We start from the raw sequence: 25790 nt of genomic DNA on the forward strand, positions 1-25790 counted from the left end.
TTGTTTTGTTTTTATATTAACCAGTGTTCTAGCTGCACAGGGGAAAATGGTACCTTCATCAGGGTTCTTCAGTTGCAAGCAGAGTAAACAGACTCTGGACAATTTAAGTAAAAGGGAATTTATTGTAAGTTGCTGAGTGAGATCATAGAATTAAAGAAGTATAAGACCCAGGGTAAGAAAGTTCAAGAAGCAGTTAGCTCCAGGGGTCCTTGGAGCTATAAAAACCCTATTGCCTTTATCAGTGAACCACCCAAACTAGAAGGTGTAAGTTCCAACAATCTTTTCTGACTTTAGGCTCAAGAGTCAAAATCCTTAGAAGACAAAAGCTCATTAGCATAGCTAAGGCTTTCTGCTAACCTTTTGGCAAGTCAGGGAGGGCACACTGTTTTGTGATAGCTCCAAGACTGCAAACAATGAAAGGCTATGGAAACTTCGGAGATGTAAATATCCAAGGAAAAAAAAGAGTGAATGGGTGCTGAGGAGTGGACACCAACATCCATCCACTGTAGTAAGCAATTTGAAGAAAGCCTGAATTTTTCTTTAATGACCAATCACCCTTGAAGTTTTCCTTTGCCAATGCAAAATGAATAAAACTTGTAGAGATTTTAGAAGAGAGTTTTATTCTAGCCCAAATTAAGATAGCTGCTCAGGAAACACAATCTTCACAAGGAAGAAAGTGCTCTGGGGAATGAACAGTTTTTACAGGGGTATATACCTTTTTACATCTTGTAAAAGCTCAAAAGATTATAGATTATCATACGAGCAGGAATCACAAGATTTAAGGCAAGGCATGCAGGGAGTGGGAATATTGATCAATATCTTAAGACCAAGATGGTTTTCCTTTAGGCTACTCATTTACAAACAGGTGCACAATGTATGCTTGGTGCTCATAAATCAGGCTTATGGTTTAAACAAAGTTTATGTGCAGTCATGTTGACTTAGAAAGAAATCTAAACTGGCCACCCTTATACCTCAGGCCTTTAGAGAGCTTTTTGTCTCATCACCTTAAAGAGCGAGGTTTGATTACTTTTTTCATTTATTTTTAAAATTAACGTTATTTTTAATATATCTGTGATTTTTTTTTTCAGATTTTTTTTGGTGGGTAAATGGATATTCCAGAAATATATACCATGTTTATTCTTGGCTGTCAGTAACCCTTAACACATCCTGTGAAGCTCCTGAGAACAATTATGGTTATCTAGGGAAAAGGAAATGTTAAGAGCTGATGCTGGTGTCAGAGAATCTACATTTGAATCTTCATTATCTACTTGGTGTACAACTTTAGATAAATCATTGGACTTCTTTGAGTCTCTGATTTTTAAAGTATAAAGTGCAAATAATCCCCGACTAATGTGTAACGAATATAAAACACATAGAACAGTTCCTGGTAGCTACAACATGTTAGTTATATTGTAGTTGTTACTGCATCGATCGATGATAGGTCAAAGGACAGAGGTAAAATGTGTATTTTACTTTCTAAGGAACTGGAAGAAGTCAAAGACCTCTCAGGCAAGATTGATAATATCTTTCCCCTGTTTTAAAATGTTCCATAAAATGCGGGTTTCATCATTCTCTATTCTTCTTAGAATGTGCCTTCTAGCCAGGTATATCTCATATTTCCTACTTATATCAACTGCAATACTTTTTGATGATAGTGTCTTTGCCTAGAAGTATGTTTCCTTCCCCCTGACCCTTTTCACATTTATCCCATTCATACATCCAGATGAATCACATCTTTCACTTCTTTTCAGCTTTCCAAAGAAGCTGGCCATCTGCTAAGTGCATTCATGGGATGTCAGTCACTAACAATTGAATTCCACAGAAAGGAAGAAATGGGAAAGAATTATATCTGAGGAGTCAGAGAACTCAATGTTGTTCTGGGCTTTTTCTTTTCTAAAGCGAATCAAACTTGAATATGTATCCAACTGTTTTAGCTCAGAATGTTCATGGAACAGAGATCAGAGTGGTCCCAGAGATGGTCATTACTTGTCATTCGTGTTCTGTTTCAGAAACCTCAGGACCTCCATGAACCACCCCCCACATAACTTTTCAGTATGTTATGGGCAATTTGAGAGGCTGCCTCTTTAGTAGCTCTGGGATCATTTATACCTTTCTCTTTTTTTTTTCTTAGTTAGGAGCTTCTGAGGCAGCAGAAGTCAGAGCTCTGGCTCCTTACTCTAACTCAGCAGTAAACATAAATAATCAATCACAGAAAAACAAAAAAGTCAACAGGTCGTCAGGGGTTTCACATCTTTGTATCCAGGCAGAATTCTCCTGGGATGATGATTTATACCCATATCAGCATTCTTATTTTTTAAAAAACAAGTTCATTATTTCCCTTTTATCAGTAATTTATTTTTCACTGATTTACTGATTTAGCTCGATGACATTTCATACTTTTTTCTATCACCTGTTGTTGTCATTTACCTTTTAAGCCAAACGACTAAAAACTTCGTTCTAAGACAACATTAAATTTACTTTATAGGATATTTAGAAAAAAAAAATATATATATATGTTTATTTATTTATTTTGAGAAAGAGAGAGCATGAACAGGCGGGGAGAAAAAAGGGAAAAAGAGAGAATCCCAAGCATGCTCCACACTGTCAGCATAGAGCCCCATGCGGGGCTCAAACTCATAACCATAAGATCATGACCTGAGCTGAAACCAAGAGTTGGACGTTCAACCGACTGAGCCACCCACGCACCCCTTTACATTTTCTGTAGAAGCTCCCTACCCAACCTGGGTCTTTACATACTTTTATCTCTAAGTATATACATCGTGTTTCCTACAAGAAACAAGATGCTTTTCAGTTTGCTCTGGTTTCCATTGTGACCACCGACTTGTACCGACCACCCACCAGATCCTTGTTTTTCATGCATAAAAAATTTTAAAACCACATGTTTCAGCGAACATTTCTGGTAGAAACTCCTACCTCGAGGGAGGGAAATTAGGTATTCTTTTGATTTATTAATTAGCCATTAGGCAAACGCATTTACGGGAATGCAGAGAAACACATGCTGCTATGACGTCCAGGTGGCTAAAGAAAAGTTTCCTGCAAACAGAATAAAAGGAAACAAAAGGAAACCTCATAGAAACCACATTTAGGGAAGTTCCAGAGGGCATATCTTTATTAGCCTCAAGTACAGAGACAGTATACAAATTTCTAGTGGAATTCTAGGCACTTATCAAAATATTCCCTTCACTCAACCCATGGGATATTTTAAGGAGGAATTTAATAACGACTTGGCCGTGAACAACTGTGGGGCATAGCTACCAAGTTAACATTCAGGTTTGTCAACACTTCAAAAAGCAAGTGTCCGTGATGTGCATTTCTGTATACCTGGGAGGTACGTAAATGGTTTCTGTTTTGTTTTGTTTTGTTTTGACCTTGTAGTGCTCCAGACACAATCCAAGCAAAAGCCTTTACAGTCTTTTTTTTTTTTTTTTTCACATCCTCTTATAAACTATTCGAGTTCTGTATGGACATGGGCATGCTGTATAATAATAAGGTGCTGTTTTCTTTTGATCTTTTTAAGGATGACCACCCCCCTCCCCCAAATGTCACATTCCAGTTGCCATTGTGATATTTTTCTGACTCACACTAGAATGTAGCTGCAGGTTGTGAGCCACTTAAAATTGGTAGACAGAACTGATTTCCCAGGTGCTGGCAAAAGCCTTCTCCTAAAAATTACCTTTGCTAATATTATCAATTTTTGAAATTTTACCATTAGATATTTATCAATTTTGTTCCCTATGTGTTGAACTATAAGTACCCAGGGAAGAAGGCAGCTGTAACACTTCTGATTTTAGCACTTACTTATGGTTCTCTCAACTTTCTAGTTGGCGGTGGATTTTGATGAGGGGAGAGAGAGAAACAGAAAGACCGCGAGGTACCCTGGATCAGAGGCATGGGGGAGATGGTATAAGATAAAGAAGGAAAAAAGGGGAGGCTTTATAAAAGGGAGATTAGTATGAATGTTCACTTTTTTTAAGAGCTCATTTAATGCCACTTTCTCCCTGAAGTCTTTCTCGTGTGATCCAGTCAGAAGCAAAATGGTGCCTCTCTCCTATCAAATCCAGGAGGATTCAGCAACCAATGTCATGATATTCACACATACTCCCTTGCACTGCAGTCATTTTTGCAAATGTTTAATCTCCTGATTCGTGAACACATGTATTTTGTTAAATCTCTCTCCTTCTTTTCCCTCCACCCCCTGCTTCTAATTCATAAGAGAGTTGGCCTAAACCTGGAGCAAGTCATTTTCACAGTGTTTAATTCTGAAGTCAAGAGATGAGGAGAGAGAACAAAGTGTTCTCTTTCATGAGAACAAAGGATGCTTCCCTGAACTATGACTTTAGAGAACCCTGTCAACACAGAGTCTGCCTTTGGCTATAAGAAAAGCATGCCCTACACCAGAAAACAGCCTGGCTTAAGTAAATGCTCTATATGACTAGATTATGTGCCATTTGAGTAATAACAGTAATATTCATGTTGACATAGGTCTTTATCCTCACTGCAATATAGCAATTCTGTGATGATGTCTGGGGTTTGTTAATTCCTCTCTCTATTTTTACATTTTCTGTTTCAATAAAGAATGAGTCATCTGAAGCTTAGACAAGTTAAATGACTTGTTTAAAGAGCAGAAAGTTCTCATGTCTGCAAAGCATACTATACCCAGAAAGGGAGAGTCGGATCACTTTAATATCATAAGTGTCTTATTGAACCTTTTTTTTTTTTTTTTTGCCTACGCGTCTTCCTCTATCTCATTTTATAATGACCATCTTTCTGTTTATCCAGATACAGGCTCAGAACCATTTTGTCTCTTTCTTTGTCCCCAGAAAGCAAGATCCCTCTCTTCTGTTTAAGGTCTGTTTCCTCGCCCAAACTACTGAAATATGCACACACTAATATCTTAACTTTCCCGCCCATTATCTACACTTTGTCAGACTGTTCTTAAAGTTTTGAATATTTTGCAACCTGCTTCAACTATCCATTGATAGATGTGGGATAAAATGCACATTCTACTTAGCAAAATCTTCAAAATATGGCCTCTTATTCCCCATCTCAAGAGTTGATTCCCTTACTTCACGTTGAGTCATCCAGGAGAAGAAGAATGTCTTTACCAAAACAGGTCCGTGCTGTTCTCATTCTGTGCTCCTTCTCACGCTTTTCTCAGCCTCATTTCTGTATCTAAAACTTATTGAACTTCTTCCATAGCCTGAGGTCTGTTGTAAGTAGTGTTCATACATTATCTATTACTTATTTCTCACAACAATCCGATGACGTGAGTTTTCTTCTCCCCATTTTAGAGTTGGTACACAGAGTTTTAGTAAGCTTCCAGAGTTATAATGCAGGCAGAATGTGAATCTGCCTCTACCTGACTTTAAAGTGATGCTCTTCGTGTTTCTTCCTTTCATTTGGAATTTTTCCAACTTACATACTTCATCTCAAATGCAAATATTTTGTTCCCCTTCTTACACTCTTTGTGTCGCATTGTATTTAATTGGCTGATGTCATTAAGGATTTTTGCAGCTGAACTTCTGGGGAATATTTGTAGGGTTTTTTATCTTGTAAGTTTTTTTTTCTTTCTGATTTTTCTGTCAGAGGAATAATGCAAGTTGGTACATATCCCCCTTTTCCATTTTCTGATAGCATTTGTGTAGGATTAATATTATTTCTTTTATGTTTGGTAGGACTTATCAGCCAATCCATCTGGGCTTGGAATTTTTTTTGTAAAAAGCATTTTAGTTATGAATTCAGTATTTTAATTGGCACTGGGACATTCAGATTTTCTGTTCCTTCTTGGAGTCAGATTTTAGTAGTTTCTTTTGAGGAAGTTATCCATTTAATCTAAGTATTAATTTATTGGCATACGGTTTTTCATATATGATCCTTTTAATATCTATGGAAAACTCTCTTTCATCTCTTTCATTCCTGATATTGATAATTTGTGTCTTTTTTTATTGATCAGGTGAGCTAGGGTTTTACCAATTTTATCAAAATTTTTAAAAAGCCACCTTTTTGTTTCACATATTTTCCCTATTGATTTACTCCTATTTCATTAATTCCCACTCATTTTTTTGTTTCATTCATTCTATTTAGATAGGGTTTTATATTAGCTTTTTAAGTTAAAATTTTATATCATTGATTCTAGATCTTTCTTCTTTTCTAAGGTAAGCATGGGTTGCTACAAATTTCCCTTTGGCCCTGCTTTATTTTCATTCTACAATTTTGCTATTATGTGTGTTCACTAGCATTCATCTCAAAATATTTTCTACTTCCCCTTTTGATTTAGTTTTTGGCTAATTTGTTAATTTGGTTTCTAAAAACTTATTTACTTTCCAAATTATTTAATTTCATAGCATTTTGACAAATTTCCACATATGTTTATGTTTGAATTCAAGTTTCCTTTTGTTATTAAATAATACACTTTGTACAATTTCAATCTTTTAAATTTATTGGCAGTTATTGTATGGCCTATGGTCTGTATTGGCAAATACTCCATATATGTTTAAAAAGATTGTAGATCTTCTTGGTTTATGTGGTGTCTTCTGTGTGTGTCAACTAGTTGGTTGATAGTGTCATTCAAGTCTTCTATATTCTTCCTGATTTTCCTATCTATTGAATACTGAGAGAGGAATATGAAAATGTTCTACTATGGTTTTAAATTTATTTCCTCTATTTCTCCTTTTATTTCTGCCAGTTTTGGGAGATCTGTTATTAGATGTATGTGCATTTACAATTGTTGAATTGACTCTTTCAACTTCATAAAATGTTTCACTTTTTTTGCAGTCACATTCCTTGGCTAGAAGTTTATTTTGTCTTATATCAATTCAGCAACTCCAGTTTGCTTATGCTTGCTGTTTGCATGTACATTATTTTCTATCTTTTTTCTCTCAGCCTATTTGCATCTTTGTATTTAAGGGTGCCTCTTTTAGGCCACATGGCATAGAGTCCTGCCTTTTCAAATTTTTTTTTTTTCAACATTTATTTATTTTTGGGACAGAGAGAGACAGAGCATGAACGGGGGAAGGGCAGAGAGAGAGGGAGACACAGAATCGGAAACAGGCTCCAGGCTCCGAGCCATCAGCCCAGAGCCTGACGCGGGGCTCGAACTCACGGACCGCGAGATCGTGACCTGGCTGAAGTCGGACGCTCAACCGACTGCGCCACCCAGGCGCCCCGAGTCCTGCCTTTTCAATCCAGTTTCACATTCTCTGTCTTTTATTTTGTGTATTTGGTCAATTCACATTTAATAAAATTATGTCTATTATGGACTTTAAGTCTGCCACTTTGTTGTTATTTTTATTTGTTTCATTTCTATTTTGTTCCTCTACTCCTTTCCCTGCTTCTCTCTGTGTTGAGCAAATATTTTGCATCCTGTATTTACTTTTTAACATATATCTTGCCAATTTGTTAGTGGTGGCTCTAGGGATTATAAATGCTACTTTTATTTTTTAATTTGTTTTTTTCACTTAAGACAGGGAATACTTTATTCAAATCCATGAGAGAAATGTACAGCTTGGATCTATAATGAAGCATTGTGTTTTAATGCATAGGTCAGAAATTGTATATTAGAGAATACACTGCTACATACAAATTAACTGATCAGAGCACAACTTTTCAATATTCAAAACAGAATAAGCTTCCCTGTAAAAGCAGCACTTTTGTGACATTTTTAACTTTAGAATTCCTCTCCTTCCTCTTCACCCTCTCCTTCAACAGAATCCACACCAACCTCCTCATAATCCTTCTCAAGGGCCCATGTCCTCACGGGCCTCAGAAAACTCTCCTTTCTCCATGCCCTCACCCACATGCCAGTGAACAAAGGCATGCTTGGCATACATCTGGTCATGCTGGTGGTCCAGGCGAGCCCAGGCCTCAGCAATGGCTGTGGTGTTGCTTAGCACACACACAGCTCTCTGTACTCTGGCCAGGTCTCCATAGGTACCACAGTGGGAGGCTAGTAATTAACACCAACTTTGAAGCCAGTGGGGCACCAGTCCACAAACTGGATGGTACGCTTGGTCTTGATGGTGGCAATGGCAGCATTGACATCTTTGGGAACCACGTCACCATAGTACAACAGGCAGGAAGCCATGTATCTACCATGGTGAGGGTCACATTTCACCATCTGGTTGGCTGACTCAAAGCATTCATTGGTGATCTCTGCTACAGAAAGCAGTTCATGGTAGGCTTTCTCAGTATAAATGACAGAGGCATATGTGGCCAAAGGGAAGTGGATGGGGGATAGGGCACAGGTTGGTCTGGAATTCTGTCAGATCAACATTCAGGGCTCCGTCAAATATGAGGGAAGCAGTGATGGAAGACATAATTTGACGAATCAACCTATTGAGGTTAGTGTAGGTTGAGCGTTCAATATCAAGATTTCTACCACAGATGTCATAGATGGCCTCATTGTCTACCATGAAGGCATAATCAGAGTGCTCCAGGGTGGTGTGGGTACTGAGGATGGAGTTGTAGGGCTCAACTACAGCAGTGGAAACCTGGGGAGCTGGGTAAATGGAGAACTCCAGCTTGGGCTTCTTGCCATAATTGACAGAGACATTCCATCAGCAGGGGGGTGAACCTGGAACCAGTTCCCCCTCCAAAGCTATGGAAAACCAAGAAGCCCTGAAGACCCATGCTCTGGGCGGCCAGTTTCCGAATTCGATTCAAGACAAGGTCAATGATCTCCTTGCCGATGGTGTAGTGCCCTTGGGCATAATTATTGGCAGAATCTTCCTTGCCGGTGATGAGCTGCTCAGGGTGGAAGAGCTGGCAGTAGGTGCCAGTGCGAACTTCATCAATGACTGTGGGTTCCAGGTCTACAAACACTGCCCTGGGCACATGCTTGCCAGCACCCGTCTCACTGAAGAAGGTGTTGAAAGAGTCATCTCCTCCCCATGGTGTTGTCACTTGGCATCTGGCCATCGGGCTGGATGCCATGTTCCAGGCTATAGAGCTCCCAGCAGGTGTTGCTGATCTGAACACCAGCCTGGCCAATGTGGATAGAGATGCATTCACACAAGGTTGTTGCTTTGCGGCTGCGGAGAAGATGGCAGAGAGGAGGTGGAGAGGTTGTTCCTTCTTACAACGCGACTCTTAGGCGGTGGATGTAAGAGAACCTCTACTTTTATTTATTTAAAAACCATTTTTTTAATGTTTATTTATTTTTGAGAGAGAGGGAGAGAATGCGAGGGGCAGGGAGGGCCAGAGGGAGAGGGAGACCTAGAATCCGGAGCACACTCCAGTCTCCAAGCTGTCAGCACAGAGACCGACGTGGGGCTCAAACTCACGGACCGTGAGATCATGACCTGAGCCTAAGTTGGACGCTTAACGTATGGAGCCACCCAGGTGCCCCTATAGCATGCTACTTTAACTTATCAAAATTTACCTATTCCACAATGACTGACTTCTAGTTGAATATAGGAAACTTCCAACAATATGGTTCTGTCTACCTCTCCCTTCTTTGCATTGTTTTCATCTATATATACCATAATTTCAACAATATAGTAATATACATTTGGTTTTAACTATGCACATATTTTTTTTAAAGAAGCCAATAAAAAAGCAAAAAATACATATATTTATATGAACTCACATGTCACGTGCTTATCCTTTCCAGTGCTCTTTATTTCTCCTGGTATATCTGAAATACCATCTGCTGCAATTTTCCTCTGTTCTGGAAAACTTCCCATTTTAAATAACACAGTTCTGCTAGCATTAATTTCTCTCTATTTTAATTGAAAAATGTCTTAATTATAGCTTTAATTTTGAAGGATAATTTCTCCATGAATAATTCTGAATAATTTTTTTCTTTCACTACTTTTAATATGTCATCCCAATATCTAGCCTCCATTGTTTCTGATGAAAGGTTGAATATTAATCATACTGTTATCTCTATGTACTATGTCATTTTTCTCTTACTGCTTTCAAACTTTCTATTTATTTTTGACTTTCGTTAGTCTGAATTTGATGTGGCTGGATATGACTTTCTCTCTTTTTATTCCAGTTAGGTTTCACAGAGCCTCTTGGACTTGTTAATTTATGTTTTTCAACAAATTTAAGAAAGTTTAAAACATTTTTTCTTTAAATGTGTTTTTTTCTCCAGCCAATTTCTTTTAGTCCTTTCCTTCTGGGTCTCTGATTACATGTGTGCTGTATCAATTGATAGTGTCACAAGCTTTTTTCATTTTCTTCAATATTTTCTTCTTTTCTATTTGTCAGACGAGATAACTTTTCAAATACATGGGTTTTTTTTCTCTTGCATCATCTGAAATCTGCAGTTGAGTTTATTGCTAGTTTTTAAATTTCAGTTATTATACTTCTTTGATTTGGATTTTTCAGTTTCCTAAAAGTTTCCATTTATTTTTTGGCATACCTACATATTTACTCATTAACATGATTTTTTTTTAAATTGTTTGAACAGATTTCCTTTAATTATTTGAATATATGCACAGTAGTGTTGTGAAGTTTATAACTATTAAATTCAATCCCTGGGGCCACTTTAAATTAGTGTCTATCTATATCTTTGTTCCTTGATTTTTCTGTATAACACTTAAATTTTTTTTTTAATGTTTATTTATTTTTGAGACAGAGGGAGGCAGAGCATGAGCGGGGGAGGGGCAGAGAGAAAGGGAGACACAGAATCCGAAGCAGGATCCAGGCTCTGAGCTGGCAGCACAGGGCCCGACGTGGGGTGGAACTCATCAACGAGATCATAACCTGAGCTGAAGTCCTACGCTCAACTGACTGTGCCACCCAGGCGCCCCTGTATAACATTTCTTTTATAACTAATAAATTTTAGTTGAAAATTAGACCCAGTGGCAGCTATGGAATCTGTTTTGCTTTTCTGAGGACCTTCAGATTTATCGCTTCGTAGCCTGTAACTTGCGTGGATTCAAATTACAAAACCTGTCTCCATGTAGTGTATTGTAACCGAGGTTTCTGCTGCCTAATTTTGTGGGGTTTTAGTTGCTGTCTTTTTTTTTTTTTTTGGTTTGGTTTTTGTTTTAGTTGGCATCCTGGAAATCGCTATTGCTCAGGAAAAAAATTCATATGACAAAAGACGTGTGTGTGTGTGTGTGTGTGTGTGTGTGTGTGCGCGAGAGAGAGAGAGAGAGAGAGAGAGAGAGCACACCTGCGTGTGCACAAGTGACTTGTCTTGATTTTATCTCCAGTTTGCTTAATGAAAATTGACAGTTGAAGGACTATAATGCACTGAGAGTCTCTCCACTACACTGCCATGCCAATGGACTTTTTCTTTCCAAGTTGACATGTTTATCCGTTTCCTCATTCAGTCTTGCTTCCACTCCCAGATGGTGCCAACGGGGTTCTAGGGTGCTGCAGAATCCATCCGGTCTACCCCACTCTGCTTCAAACAACAGGCTACTGGTTTGGGCCATGAGTGTTCTACTTACACTGAACCACCTGAGCTCTGCCAACTCGGTTCAAGGTCTTCTGTTTGTAGTCTCTTCTATAAAGGCAGGATTTTATCACACTTAGAGGCCCTTTTTTATTTACTATGGTTCAACATTCTAACAGTGTGCCATACTTCATCACCAAAGATGAAGTTGTTGATGTTTTTTATGACATTCTAAACTAGAAATCTGAAAACAATTTCAATCACCTGGAAAATATTCAAATAATAACAGACACCCAACACGTCGTAGTTTTCTTTTTTTTTTTTTTTTAATTTTTTTTTCAACGTTTTTTATTTATTTTTGGGACAGAGAGAGACAGAGCATGAATGGGGGAGGGGCAGAGAGAGAGGGAGACACAGAATCGGAAACAGGCTCCAGGCTCCGAGCCATCAGCCCAGAGCCTGACGCGGGGCTCGAACTCACGGACCGCGAGATCGTGACCTGGCTGAAGTCGGAGGCTTAACCGACTGCGCCACCCAGGCGCCCCAGCACGTCATAGTTTTCAAGGCATTGCCCCATCTCTTATTTAATGTGATCCACACAATATGTGGAACAGGTGCTGCTATAATTCTAACGTTACCAAAATTAAGCTAAATCTTCAAAGTCTTTTCAATAGTTACGATGTAGATTCACAGAATGCAAGAGACAATGCTTTAATATCCCCATGGTCCATGCCATACTCCATTCAACTTAGCTTCTCTGAAACTATGGCAAGGGTCCATATTAATTTTCATGCCAAAATTAATGCTTCTTTCATTTTAAACTGTTTCCAGAGACTTAAACATCGTAGGACTAGTAATTATATCAAAAATATTAGTCTTATAAATCTTACAATTAAACCTAAAGGACAAATATTGAAAAAATATCCTTACGTTCTAAACTTAGATTAAATTTGAATCAGATAAATTTATATTTAATTATAAAACATAAGTCTTACACTTACATTTATGTAACATATAGTTCATCAATTTAAGCCAAAATATTAATTTTACCATATCATTATTTTGAATATGAATATTAAGGAAAATACATAATGTAAATAATTATAAGCCTCATAATATATGCAAAGTAAAATGTGGCCAAAAAGAAAAAAAATATGGTATAAACTTATTAATAAATTGTCTATAATGTCAGGGAGCAATTTGGGGTTAAGTTTGATTGAAGGAAAGAAATTTACATTTTTAGGAGTAAATTTAGTTGCATAAAAGAATAAATAACAAATTATCAAAACATTGTGGTCAATCCTTTATTTTAATGACTGGAGAGTATTTCGAAGACAAAGTAATACTAAATGTAATACTTTTGTTAACAATAACAGCTATTGTAATTTATTGAATCCTTAGTCTGTCCCCGGCTACATAATTAATAAGTGTTTTATATTTACTGCTTTTTTTTTTTCCGTTAGGTCTAAAAAGGAAACTTTATTACATTGTTAAAATCTGATTAATAAATTTGAAAAGGGACTTTAAATATGAGCACACACATAAAAATAATCTTGCAGTCTGGGACTATCATTCCACTTTCCGTGAAATATTGAATAATATCTCTCATTAAGTTTTTCACACATGAGACGCTCAGGAAATGTTGATTTGCTAATAACTAAACATAAGAAATTCCCAGTTGCTTCATGACTCTTGCTCTGAGGGTTGCATACTAATAATTACAACAAATTATTTTACATTTTCTCATCTACTTTTATAATGATTCACTGAAAGGGTAATTTGTTCCTTAAAAGACAGTGACCATTCTAAATATGTTTGAAAACTAAATCTAACCACTTCAGAATATGACTTTATTTTATGTTTACTGTGTTAGTGCGATGAAAAAGACTGAATGAAACCCAAGCAGTGCTTAACAGGAATAGATTAATAGTTCTCTTGTGCTCCATTGGAATCAGTTCCTACCCAAAGCAATGACCTATGCCTTGATTATAAGAGTAAAAGCTTGTTGAGTCTAGCTGAGTTGGGAAAGCAAGATCTGTGATTCAGGGTCATTTGGGGAAAACATAAAAATGATCAGGCGCTCTCAGACATGAATCTTGTTAATTTTGGCACAGATTTCCTTCCATTTAAATCAATGGCCAGATTAAATATATATATATATATATATATATAAGTATTTAAGCTAGTGTAGCAATTCTGTAGATCATAAGTAGTATTTAGCATTTAAACAGTAGCCATGTTAAATTTCACATATGTCTATGGGGATGCTGACAAAGTAAAACAAAAAAAACAATTTGTGGTTGTGAATGGTGATTTCTTTGATGCCAGCCATAATTTTTTTAAATGGGTGAGGAGAAACTGATGATAGATTTATTAATGTACAGAAACGATTAAGAAAATATCACTATGCGTACCATTAAATATACTGTTTAAATTATTTTTAATAAAATACATTAAGAAATACTTTATTGGTTGAATTAGTTTGGATTCTAGACATAGTTGCCCATGCCCAAATGCACGAGCATTTTCCATGTCAAAATATTTTTTTTCCTGAAACTACCTATTAGCAGCTGTCTATGTGAGAATAGAGGGAGGATTGTGTTCACTTCACTCAAAGATTAATGATATTTTACAGCTTCAAAAGAAGTTTTTAATTCTGGCTTTCATGGCAAGCACCTCCTTCTTGTCTCCTTTAACTTTACTGCCATTTTTAAAACATAATTATTCATTCTGTGGCATATTAAAATGGTCTACAAAGCAAAAGTTTTTATTGGAAGTAAGATTTTGCTTGCTGTTAGCTCTGTAGAAGTACACTTCCCTCTTTCTCTCATTTACCAGGTAGCATTGTAATCATTCCAATCATTTTTTTGTTTTTATTTTTGCTCAAATATTTAATGCTGGCTAATGGAGACAGGGAAAAGAAGTGAGAGAGAGGAGTTGAACTTGTTCTATTTTCCTCTAGCTTCTCCAAAAAATATGTAGCAACATTTCAATGATAAAAATGAAGTTCTGAAATAGTGAAATTCTTTTCCACATCCACGATCTCTGATCTGTTATCAGAGCTGGAACCAGGTAGCAGAAGGTTCACAAACTTGTAATCCGCATGGTCTCCACCAGCACTGTCCTGTTTATGATCACCACTTAACTCCATCTCAAAAGCCTGGGGTTTACCAGCCACTTTGTAACGTTATGTGTGATTTCTGCAGGACACGCTCTAAACTTTAAGAATTAAACTTTTAAAAAATACATGTAACTATCAATCACAATCTCAGCAAGTTACTTTGTGGATGTTGATAAACTCATTCTAAAATTTATGTAGAGAGGCAGAAGACACAGACTAGCCAACACAAAGTTAAAGGAGATAAAGTCACAAAACTGACAAGACCTGCAGTCAAGACTTACTATAAAGAGACAGTGATTAAGAGTGTGGTAGTAGTGAAAGAACTGACAAAGAGATCAGGGGCACAGAGGAGAGAGTACAGAAATAGACCCACATAAACATAGTAACTGATTTTTGACAAAGGAGCAGGTACAAGGGGGACGAGATACTCTTTTCAGTTAATGGTGCCAAAACGGTTTTTTGCCACATGCAAAACAACAACAACAACAACAACAACAACAACAACAAACATCAATTCTGGACACACCATACACCCTTCATAGAAATTAACTCAAAATAGATCACAGACCTAAATGTAAAACACAAAACATTAGTCTCCTAGAAGATAACATAGGAAGCATTAGATGGCTTTGGGTAGAAGGATGAGTCTTTAGTTATAACACCAAAGGCACAATCCAGGAAAGACTTCATTACAATTAAAACTTCTGCTCTGCAAAAGACAATGTCAAGAAAATGAGAAGACAAGCCACAGACTGGGAGAAAATATTTGCAAAGGACACATTTCATAAAGGACTATTATCCAAAATATATAAAGAACACTTAAAGCCCAATTGTAAAACAACTCAATTAAAAAATGGGCCAAGTCCTTAACGGACACCTTAGCAAAGAAGATATACAGATGAAAAGTTAATATATGAAAAAAATGCTCAATCATATGAAATCGGGGATATGCAAATTAAAGTGAAATATCACTACATACCTATTACGATGGTGAAAATCCAGAATGCTGATAAAACCAAATGCTGGCAAGGATATGGAGCAGCAGGAATCCTCATTCACTGCTGGTAGGAATGCCAAATGGTGCAGCTACTTTGGAAGACAGTTTGGCAGTTTCTTACAAAACCAAATACATGCCTACCATAAGATCCAGCAATAATGCTTTTTGATATTTATGCAAAAGAGTTGTAAACTCACATCTGCACAAAAGCCTGTACGTGGATATTTATAGCAGATGCTTTCATAATTGTCAAGACCTAAAAAGCAGACAAGATGTCATTCAGGATGGCTAAAATCAAAAACACAAGAAACAACAAGTGTTGGCAAGGATGCAAAGAAAAAGAAACTCTCTTGCACTGATGGGAATGCAAACTGGTGCAGTCACTGTGGAAAACAGTATGGAAGTCCCTCAAAATGTTAAAAATAGAACTACCTTATGATCCAATAATTGAACTATTGGGTATTTACCCCTAAAATATTACAAAATTACAAAAACAGTAATTCAAGGAAATATGCATCCGTGTGTCTATGATAGTATTATTTACGATTAGATGAATAAAAAAGATGTGATATATATGTTATATATATAATAAAATATTATTCAACCATAAAAAAAGAATGAAATCTTGCCATTTGCAATGACATGGATGGAACCAGAGGTATAATGCTAAGTGAAATAAGTCAGTCAGGGAAAGACAAATATTGTATGATTTCACTCATATGGGGAAGTCCAGAAGAAACAGGAAAAAAAATGAGCACAAGTAAACAAGAGAGAGAGAAATCGAGAAACAGATACAACTATAGAGAACAAACTGTTGCAGAACATCTGGCTGGCTCAGCCAAAAGAGCACATGACTCTTGATCTCAGGGTCATAAGTCCAAGCCCCACATTGAGCATAGAGCTTACTTTAAAAACAAAAAAACAAAAAACAAAAAACCCACACTAACAAAGCGATGGTTTCCACAGGGGAGGTGGTGGGGGGATGGGTGAAATAAGCAATGGGGATTAAAGAGTGCACTTGTGATGAGCACTGGGTGATATATGGAAGTGATGAATCATTGTATCATATACGTGAAACTAATATAACACTGTACATTAACTATACTGGAATTAAAATTTAAAAGAAAGATGTCCTTCAGTTGGTGAATGAGTAAACTGTACTATATCCAGACAATGGAATATTATTCAGCACTAGAAAGAAAGAAGCTATCAAGACATGGAAGAAATTTAAATGCATGTTACTAAGTGAAAGAAACCAACATGAAAATGTTACATACTGTATGATTCCAACTATATGGCATTCTGGAAAAAGCAGAACTATGTAGACAGTAAAAAGATCAGTGGTTGCCAGGGATTAGGGACAGGAGGGATGGATAGATGGAACACAGAGGATTTTTAGAACAATGAAAATACTCTGTGTGATATTATATAATGTTGTATCCATTAGACATTATGTATATGACATTATGTATGTCATTATACATCAGTCCAAACTCAGAATGTATAACAAGAATGAACTCTAACATAAAATATGGACTTGGAGGCGATTATGATGTGTCAGTGCAGTTTCATAGTTTTAACAAATGTACCACCACTCTGGTGGGAGGTATGATAATGGGGAAGCCTGCGCCTATGTGCGGGCAGGGGATAGATGGGAAAATCTCTGTATCGTCCTCTCAATTTTGCTTTAAAAAAAAGTTCTATTAAAAATAAGGTTAATTGGGGGGCCTAGGTGGTTCAGTCGGTTAAGCATCCAACTTTGGCTCAGGTCATGTTCTCACTGTTCCTGAGTTTGAGCCCCACATCAGGTTCTGTGTTGATGACTCAGAGCCTGGAACCTGCTTCGGATTCTATTTCTCCCTCTCTCTCTCTCTCTCTCTGCCCCTCCCCTGTTTGCCATTTCCCTCCCTCTCTCTCTCAAAAATAAACATTAATTTTTTTAAATAATAAGGTTAATTGATAAATTATGCCTTTGGAAGTGAAAAAAATAACAAAACTTTAAAAGGAATGAAATTCTTTTTTTTAAGTTTATTTTTTTGGAAGAGAAAGAGAGAGAGAGTGAGAGAGAGAGAGAGAGAAAACAGGGGAGGGGCAGAGAGAGGAAGAGAGAGAGAGAGAGAGAGAGAGAATCCCAAGCAGGCTCTGCACTGTCAGCACGGAGCCCAACTCAGGGTTCCAACCCACGAACTTCGAGATCATGACCTGAGCTGAAACCAAGAGTCAAACAATTGAGCCACCCAGGCACCCCAAAAAAGGAATGAAATTTTGATACATGCTACAACATAGATGAAACTTGGAGACTTCATGCTAAGTGAAATAGCCAGACATGAAGGGAAAAATACATGATGCACCTGGAATAAACAAAATTCATAGAGATAGAAAGTAGAATAGACATTGCCAGAGTCTGGGAGAGGTGAGAAAGAGGAGTTACTGTGTAATGGGTATAAAGTTTCAGCTTGGAAAGATGAAAAAGTTATGAAGATATAAAGTAATGACGGTTGGCTCAGTCAGTTGAACATCCAACTTTGGCTCAGGTCATGATCTCGTGGTTTGTGAGTTCGAGTTCCGCATCAGAATCTTGGGGTTCTCTCACTCCCTCTCTCTCTGCCCCTCACTTGCTCTCTTGCGTTCTCTCTCTCTCATTCTCAAAAATAAATAAACATTAAAAAAAGAAAGCAATGATGGTTGACAACAATGAGAATGGACTTAATGCCCATGAACTATACACTTGGAAATGTTGAAAAGGTAAATTTATGTTATGTGTACAGTAAAAAAAAATTGATATAATTCACTATATTCTTTTAACTTTAGTTTAAAAAGGAATTTTAGAATGTTTCAACAGAAGAGATAAGAAATTATAAAAAGCTATATGTAATACAAATGGCAAATATACAAATGGCACTTAAAGGGAATCATGAAAGCAAGTCTTGTAATTTTCTTGTCAAAAACAGGACTGGTTTATAGAGGACTCATAAAAGGTAGTTTCTGGTGAAGGTATTGCTCACAAGATTATTGTGTTGGAAGGGTTTCAGTTCAAGTGTGCTGAATACCCAGTTTACTTGGTTTGTACATTTGTAGTAAATACAGAAACATCGAACAATCTCCAGTGGATTTGTCACACTTCCATAGTCCAAGATCTCCGTCTTGACTCCATGGCCGTCAGCCAGAACATGAAAATTTGAGATGGCCAAATCTGTTACACCGCTATTCAAGGAATGCTTCCTACAAACTATACATAGGATGGGAACATATGGACACTAAACAGAATCACAGAATCCAACTCGGTTTGATTTAACAACAAATTTTTGCTATTTATTCTGTTAGTGAATCTTGCCTTCTTCAGTGAGGGGATTTTTTTTTTTCCATAGAAAGATCTGATTCTACTTCTAATTATTATTAATAATAATAGCTTCTGTCATCTCTAAGTTCCGACTCTGCCAAACATTTTACAAATAGTGTCTCTAAGCATAATAACAATTAGTGAAGGTGGGCATCGTTTATTCCCATTTATAGATATGGAATTGGGATCGAGACCGATGTTTGCCCAAGGCCACCTAATGAATGAGTGATAGAGCCTGGGTTTGTATTCCTGCTTCTGGGGTTCCCAACTGTGTGTTTTCCCACTGTGCTGTGCTTTCTACTGGAGTCCCAAGTTCAATGCTCATTCTGCTGGATCCAGGTTCTAGAACCTCTTGATTTCTTACTCTTTGAGAGTAAGGTAACTTTCAAAGGTAAGTTCAGCGAGTAGTTATTCTCTGGGCACCATTTTAAACAAATTTGACAGCTCATTCATTTTTTTAACAACCCTTATCTACAGTCTAGTAGACCTGTCTTATTTTCAGTCATATTTCTTGGCCTGGAATTGTGCTTTCCTTTATTCCCAATTGTTCTGGCCCTACCAGGCAATTCAAACAAGAAAATTAGGTTCTCCAAGACCAGTATATAAAATACAATTAAAGGTACCATTAAAGAAAAGAAAAAGAAAAGTTCAAACTCTGGCAATATTCCATACCAATTAGCATACTAAATATCAAAATCGATAATCAATGATCTAGTTTGAACTCAGGCAGGCATAACTTTTAGAGAAAATATATTCAAAAGTTTACAACATGTGAATAGGTATCTTGGACTGAAAATTTGTGTAAATTTGTATAAATCTGTAATGAAAAAAGCTTATTTTTTCAAACAGTCGAAATTTTAAACTAGTCACCATTTTACTAAGGAATTTGTGGATTCAAAAATCTAAGATCAATTTTTCCTTCCTAAAAAATCCACAAAGTTGACTCTATATAGACTAATACGTCTACTGAGTTTTTTCTTTAAATACTAAGACAGGAATTTAGTCAACTGTGTACATGTTTGATGTATTTTGTATGTGTGTGTGTGTGTGTGTGTGTGCGTGGCATTTGTTAGTGTTCCTAGAAGTATAAGCAATATGCTGATTTTGATTTTTGTTTTACATCTTCTAGACTAAAACTTGGCACAAGAGCTGGTTATTTCAGAACCATTTAGTAGCATTGCAATAAAATTTAGTAGGATGGAATTGTTTTAGAAACTAGCAAAGGAAATGGTAGCTATCGTTGTTCTTGACAACTCATATACTTATTTATGCATGGGGACAAGATTATAGCACATAGGTATGTTAAATAAAATGTGCTAAATAAAAAATATAAGGGGTGCTTAGGTGGCTCAGTTGGTTAAGCATCCAACTTTTGACTTTGGCTGAAGCCATGATCTCATGGTCGTGAGATTGAGCCACAAGCTGGGCTGCACGCTGGGCATGAAACCTGATGAAGATTTTCTCTCTCTCTCCCCACCTCTGCCCCTTCCCTGGTCATGCTCTCTTTCTCTCTCCCTCCAAACAAGTGATATTAACTCCATCAATGTTAAGAACGTGCACTTAATTAAACGGTATGGCATAGAAAAGGTATTATTTGTCTCGGAGTATAAATTCATTTGGCCCAAAAGGGTGAGGAGTTTACATATTTTGAAACTTACACTGTAACTGAGTTTTTAAGCATGGTTTTTGAAAAAAAAACCAGAACAGATGTACTAAAATTCAACCTTTTAATTAATTCTCAATAAATGTGCTCAAGTTTATATTCTTCAATTCTTAAATAATCATTTCCACCATTGAACCCACCATTTACATTTTTTTTTCATGACCATGAAACATTGTATTATCAAACAAACTCCACCTTCAATGAGAGTTAGAGATACCTGTCCTCTGAAGATCAGTATGTGAGCCTGGAAAGCTAATGGAGGAAATAGTAGTCATTTCTCAGATGGAGGTCAAACCTAAATGCTGAGATAGAGACCACTAGCGAGCAAGCATTACTGTTTTCAATCCAGGAAGGCTCAGAAATGGGAGGCATGCAATTCCTTTGATGTCACAAGCGAGGTAGGTGACTGCTTTAGGATCTATATAAGGAGCAACTTAGGACCACAGACCTACTAAGAGGAAACATCAGGGGTAAAGGGGGATTCTGACTAAACCAACTTGACAGGATTCTTGTGCAGGGACGTTAGGATGATCAGATACTACCTGGGGAATGACAGGGATGCATAATTTGAAAAATTGGTTGTTTGTTCGCCTCTATATTTATTCTTGGCCACATACTATATATGGCCACATATATTCATATCTAAATGAAATGACATGATGTCTTTTGTGTTAGAGAGTGTGTTTATTTTTTTTTAATTAATTGGCTTTTCAAAAAAAATTTTTTAAATGTTTTTATTTATTTTTGAGAGAGAGACAGAGGGTGAATGGGGGAGGGGCAGAGAGAGAGGGAGACATAGAATCTGAAGCAGGCTCCAGGCTTCGAGCTGTCAGCACAGAGCCCGATGTAGGGCTCAAACTCACAAACTGAGAACATGACCTGAGCTGGTCGGATGCTCAACTGACTGAGGCAACCAGGCACCCCATAATTAATTGGCTTTATTAATTAATCATTTTTCTCCATTGGAGAAAACTATCTCAGATATTAAGCTCTGTAACAGTAAAGGATATTAGTATTGGTTTCACAAAGTGTTTGCTTCCTGTCCCTATTTGTTTTTCTCCCATGAGGAATCTGATTTTCCCCTCTCTCATGTACACACCCCCACATGAACACACACACTTACACTTTCCATTTAAATTCCTGGAAAATTACTTTGATTTAAAAAAAAAAAAATCACAGAAAACTTGTATAGAATCAACTCAGGAAAGCAAATACATAATAAAAACTATTCCTTCCTGTTTGCTGGTCTCTTTTTGGCCTGAGTTATGAGTATCATTACAATTCACATGCTATAACTATTGCTCAATACTTTTTTTTTTTTTTTTTTGAGCAGCAGGCAAAAGTTTATTAGAGTAGAAGTTTAGAAAGTAAGAATAGTAGGAAAGCTCTCTTTACAGAGAGGGGACATTCAAAAGTGAATGCCTCTATTGCTTAATACTTTTGAAATGAAAAGATAAGATTGCCCAGATAAAATACGTTCCTTTAAGTTATTTAAATATCTTCGACATTTGATTGTATAATACTTTATCAATTCTTTCGATAACAGTTGTTATATCAGTCAGGATCGGCTAGATTATACCCTCTTAACAAATAGCCCCTAATCTTAGTGGCCTACAGGAACAAAAGCATATTTTACCCACTCTCTTCCCTAAAGGTTTGCTACAGGTCCAAACATCCTCACTCAGGAACGGATGAAATCAGTGGACGAAATCTCCACCCTTTTGTAATATTGCCAGTTGCTGCATCAGGAAGAGACAGTGACAAATTGCACTTTGCGTTTTAAAAACTTCTGCCCCAAAGTGATATATCCCATTTATGCTCACATCCTATTTCCCAAAGCAAGTCCACATTACCTGGCCTGACATCCTAGGGAAAGGAAAGAGCACTCCTACCACGTGCTGAGAAAGAGAAGCACCACCCTGGTAAACATCCCACAGCTATAGCATCTGAAAGTAGCAAAAGATCATGTATAATCATGTAAATTAACAAAAACACAGTCAACCCTATGTTGTCTTCATGATGCCAAGCATCAAAGAGCTCAGATGTCTGTTATGTAGGTTTGGACTAGATAAGAACCATGTCTCCTTGACTTCAGAAGTCTCTGGAGCCGGTTCCATGTTTTCCATTTCCATTCCCACAATATTTATTTTCTCACTTAGGGCTACTGCGGTCCTCCCCTGGCATAAATCTTCTCTACTATAGTCCATCCCAATTAATTTATAAACACTGCTTTCATCCTGTGGCTCCCTTGCCAACAAGCTGAACAAAAACAGAAGACAGTTAAAAATGAGTCAAACTCCTTAGTCTGACCCTCCAAGCCTCCCACAATCTGCCATCAATTAGTTTTTCACTCCTTATCAGCCTCCAGAATCTGTAACTGCAGCCAGACTATTTGCTCACTTGCCCTCAAATATTTATCACCGTTTCCTATATTGCGGCAAAAACAGTCTCACTGCTTCAAAGTCTCGCTGTTTTCCTCTTGCACTGAAAATCAAACCTATTCTTTAAGACTTAATGGAACTTCTCACTCATCTGTGAGAGACTATTCTACCATTGCCAAGGCAGCTTGACAGAGATTTTTAGAAAAATCTTAGAACGCAATGCTTGTATTAAATAATTAACTTTTATCAAGCACCTAATATATTGCAGGCAGTGTGACAGTTGCATTCTTAGATTGTTTAACACACATCTCACATTCACCATGTCCAAATCTGAATTCTTGATTTTCCCTCCTAAACCTGCTTCTCCCTCAGCCTCCTCCTTCAGGTATTAGCAATTCCGTTCACTCATCTATAGAGGTGAGAACACCAGAATACTCCCCACCTCTGTTTTTCCTCATACTCTGTATCCAGTTATCAGCAAATCATCTCCAGAATATCACAAGTTGAAGAACTTCTCACCAATTCCATTTGTCACCCTAGTTCAAACCATTCTTGTCTCTTTTTTTTTTTTAATTTTTTTTAACGTTTATTTATTTTTGAGACAGAGAGAGACAGAGCATGAACGGGGGAGGGGCAGAGAGAGAGGGAGACACAGAATCGGAAGTAGGCTCCAGGCTCTGAGCAGTCAGCCCAGAGCCCAACGCGGGGCTCGAACTCATGGACCGCGAGATCGTGACCTGAGTTGAAGTCGGCCGCTTAACCAACTGAGCCACCCAGGCACCCCTATTGTCTCTTTCTTTGATTATGCAGACTGCTAAATAGTCTGCTTCCATTTTTGAACTCTTTAGATTCTATTTTCCAATATGTCAGACCATACTTTTGTCTATTCAAAATTACTCCAATATTTTTTTTTTTTTTTTTTTAACGTTTATTTATTTTTGGGACAGAGAGAGACAGAGCATGAACGGGGGAGGAGCAGAGAGAGAGGGAGACACAGAATCGGAAACCGGCTCCAGGCTCTGAGCCATCAGCCCAGAGCCCGATGCGGGGCTCGAACTCACGGACCGCGAGATCGCGAGATCGTGACCTGGCTGAAGTCGGACGCTTAACCGACTGCGCCACCCAGGCGCCCCACTCCAATATTTATTTATCCTACAAAAAAAAAAAAAAAATCCAATGCCTGTTATATTGCCTGTAAGACAAAAAAAAAAAATTGGATTTTTGTTATCTCTCAGATCTCATTCCCTCTTTTTCCTTCAAGTCCTGCCTCTCTGTTTTCCTTGCTGTCATATGCAGGCCAAGCCCATCCTACCACAGAGCATTTGTACTTGCTTGTCCTTCTTGTTTGGAACACTCTCCCTTCATATAACTGCCTGGTTCTATTTTCCACTTAATTCAAGTCTCTTCCACGATGACCTCTTGTTCGAGAGGCTTTCTCTGACCACTGTGCAGAAAATAGCACCCGTCATCACAATCTCTTTTTTTTTTTTTTTAACTTGAAACAGAGAGAGAGAGAGAGAGAGAGAGCGGGGGAGGGGGAGAGAGGGAGAGAGGGAGAGAGAAAATTCCCAAGCAGGCTCCATGCTATCAGAGTGGAGCCCAATGTGGGGCTGGAACTCACAAACATGAGATCATGACCTGAGCTGAAATCAAGAAACAGATGCTTAACGGACTAAGCCACTTAGGTCCCCCATCACAATGTTTTGAAACAACATCACAATGTTTTGAAACCTCTTCTTGCTTCTATTTCATGGAACTTATCACCACCTGTATAGCATGAATCTATTTTTCATTACATTACCATCTACCTCTCCTCCATACCAGGTGGAATTTAAGCATAATGAAAGCAGAGACTTTATTTTTGTTTATTGCTGTAATGACAGCACTTAATACTTGACATAAAGTAGGCAATCAATATTTTTCTTGATGAGTGAATACATGAATGAAAGGGAAATTAATAATTACATGAATAAATGTGGCTCTTATTATTGCATTCATTTATGCTTGGTTTTCTTATATAACTCAGGATTGTTTCCCAGTTTTTGAAACTGTGAAGTTTATATATTCAGCTGGATTCTCAGAAACACTAATTCTCACCATGCTAGTGAAGGCTGGTTTTGGAGTGCTTTTAACATTTATTTATTTTTGAGACAGAGAAAGACAGAGCATGAGCAGGGGAGGGTCAGAGAGAGGGAGACACAGAATCCGAAACAGGCTCCAGGCTCTGAGCTGTCAGCCCAGAGCCCGACGCGGGGCTCGAACTCACGGACCGCGAGATCATGACCTGAGCCGAAGTCGGACGCCCAACCGACTGAGCCACCCAGGTGCCCCTGGAGTGCTTTTAAAAGCAGGGTAATACAATAGCCGAAACACCTGTATGCTTGTACGTCCTGGATCCATATCTTTTTTCCTTGTGTTTCTTCTGACCAGACTACACTCAACCCTCTATGTAAATGCTCCAGGCAAGTATAGCTGCACTTGGTTTGGTTGGGCAGGGGTGTAAGTGTCGACTTAGAAAAAATTGCGTTTAAGCTCTGGTTGCCTAGATGCTTTTAGGCCAAATGTCTGTCTGTATAACGCTGGCATGAAGACTAAAGGAGGTGCTGCATGCAATTATCTCAATAGAGTTTCAGGTGCATAGGCAGCTCCAATGGTGGTAATTGCTTTCAATCATATTTTTATTATGAGTGGAAGACTACAGAGCTGTCAGTACATGAAAGTCACAGCAGCCTACATTAACCACCGAACTAGGAGAGTCAGACTCACAATGTATGTCATGTCAGCTTTAAAACAATAACTAATTTGTTTTGATTATATCACAGGAAACAAGGGTTTGCAGGAAGTAAACTCTAATGAACTTGATGTTTCTCTTAGACGTTGATAGGAATGGATTATACAAAGGATAGTTTTTGAGCAC

At 37.6% G+C, this 25790-nt stretch overlaps 1 pseudogene; it reads right to left on the reverse strand.

The window, feature by feature from the left end:
- Positions 1–7518: 7518 nt before the first annotated feature.
- Positions 7519–9073, reverse strand: LOC112862028 (tubulin alpha-1A chain-like; annotated as a pseudogene).
- Between the last annotated feature and the right edge of the window lie 16717 nt (positions 9074–25790).

Source organism: Puma concolor, chromosome B2 (genome assembly GCF_028749965.1).
Source record: "Puma concolor isolate L17-30 chromosome B2, mPumCon1.1.hap2, whole genome shotgun sequence".
NCBI classification, from domain to species: Eukaryota; Metazoa; Chordata; class Mammalia; order Carnivora; family Felidae; genus Puma; species Puma concolor.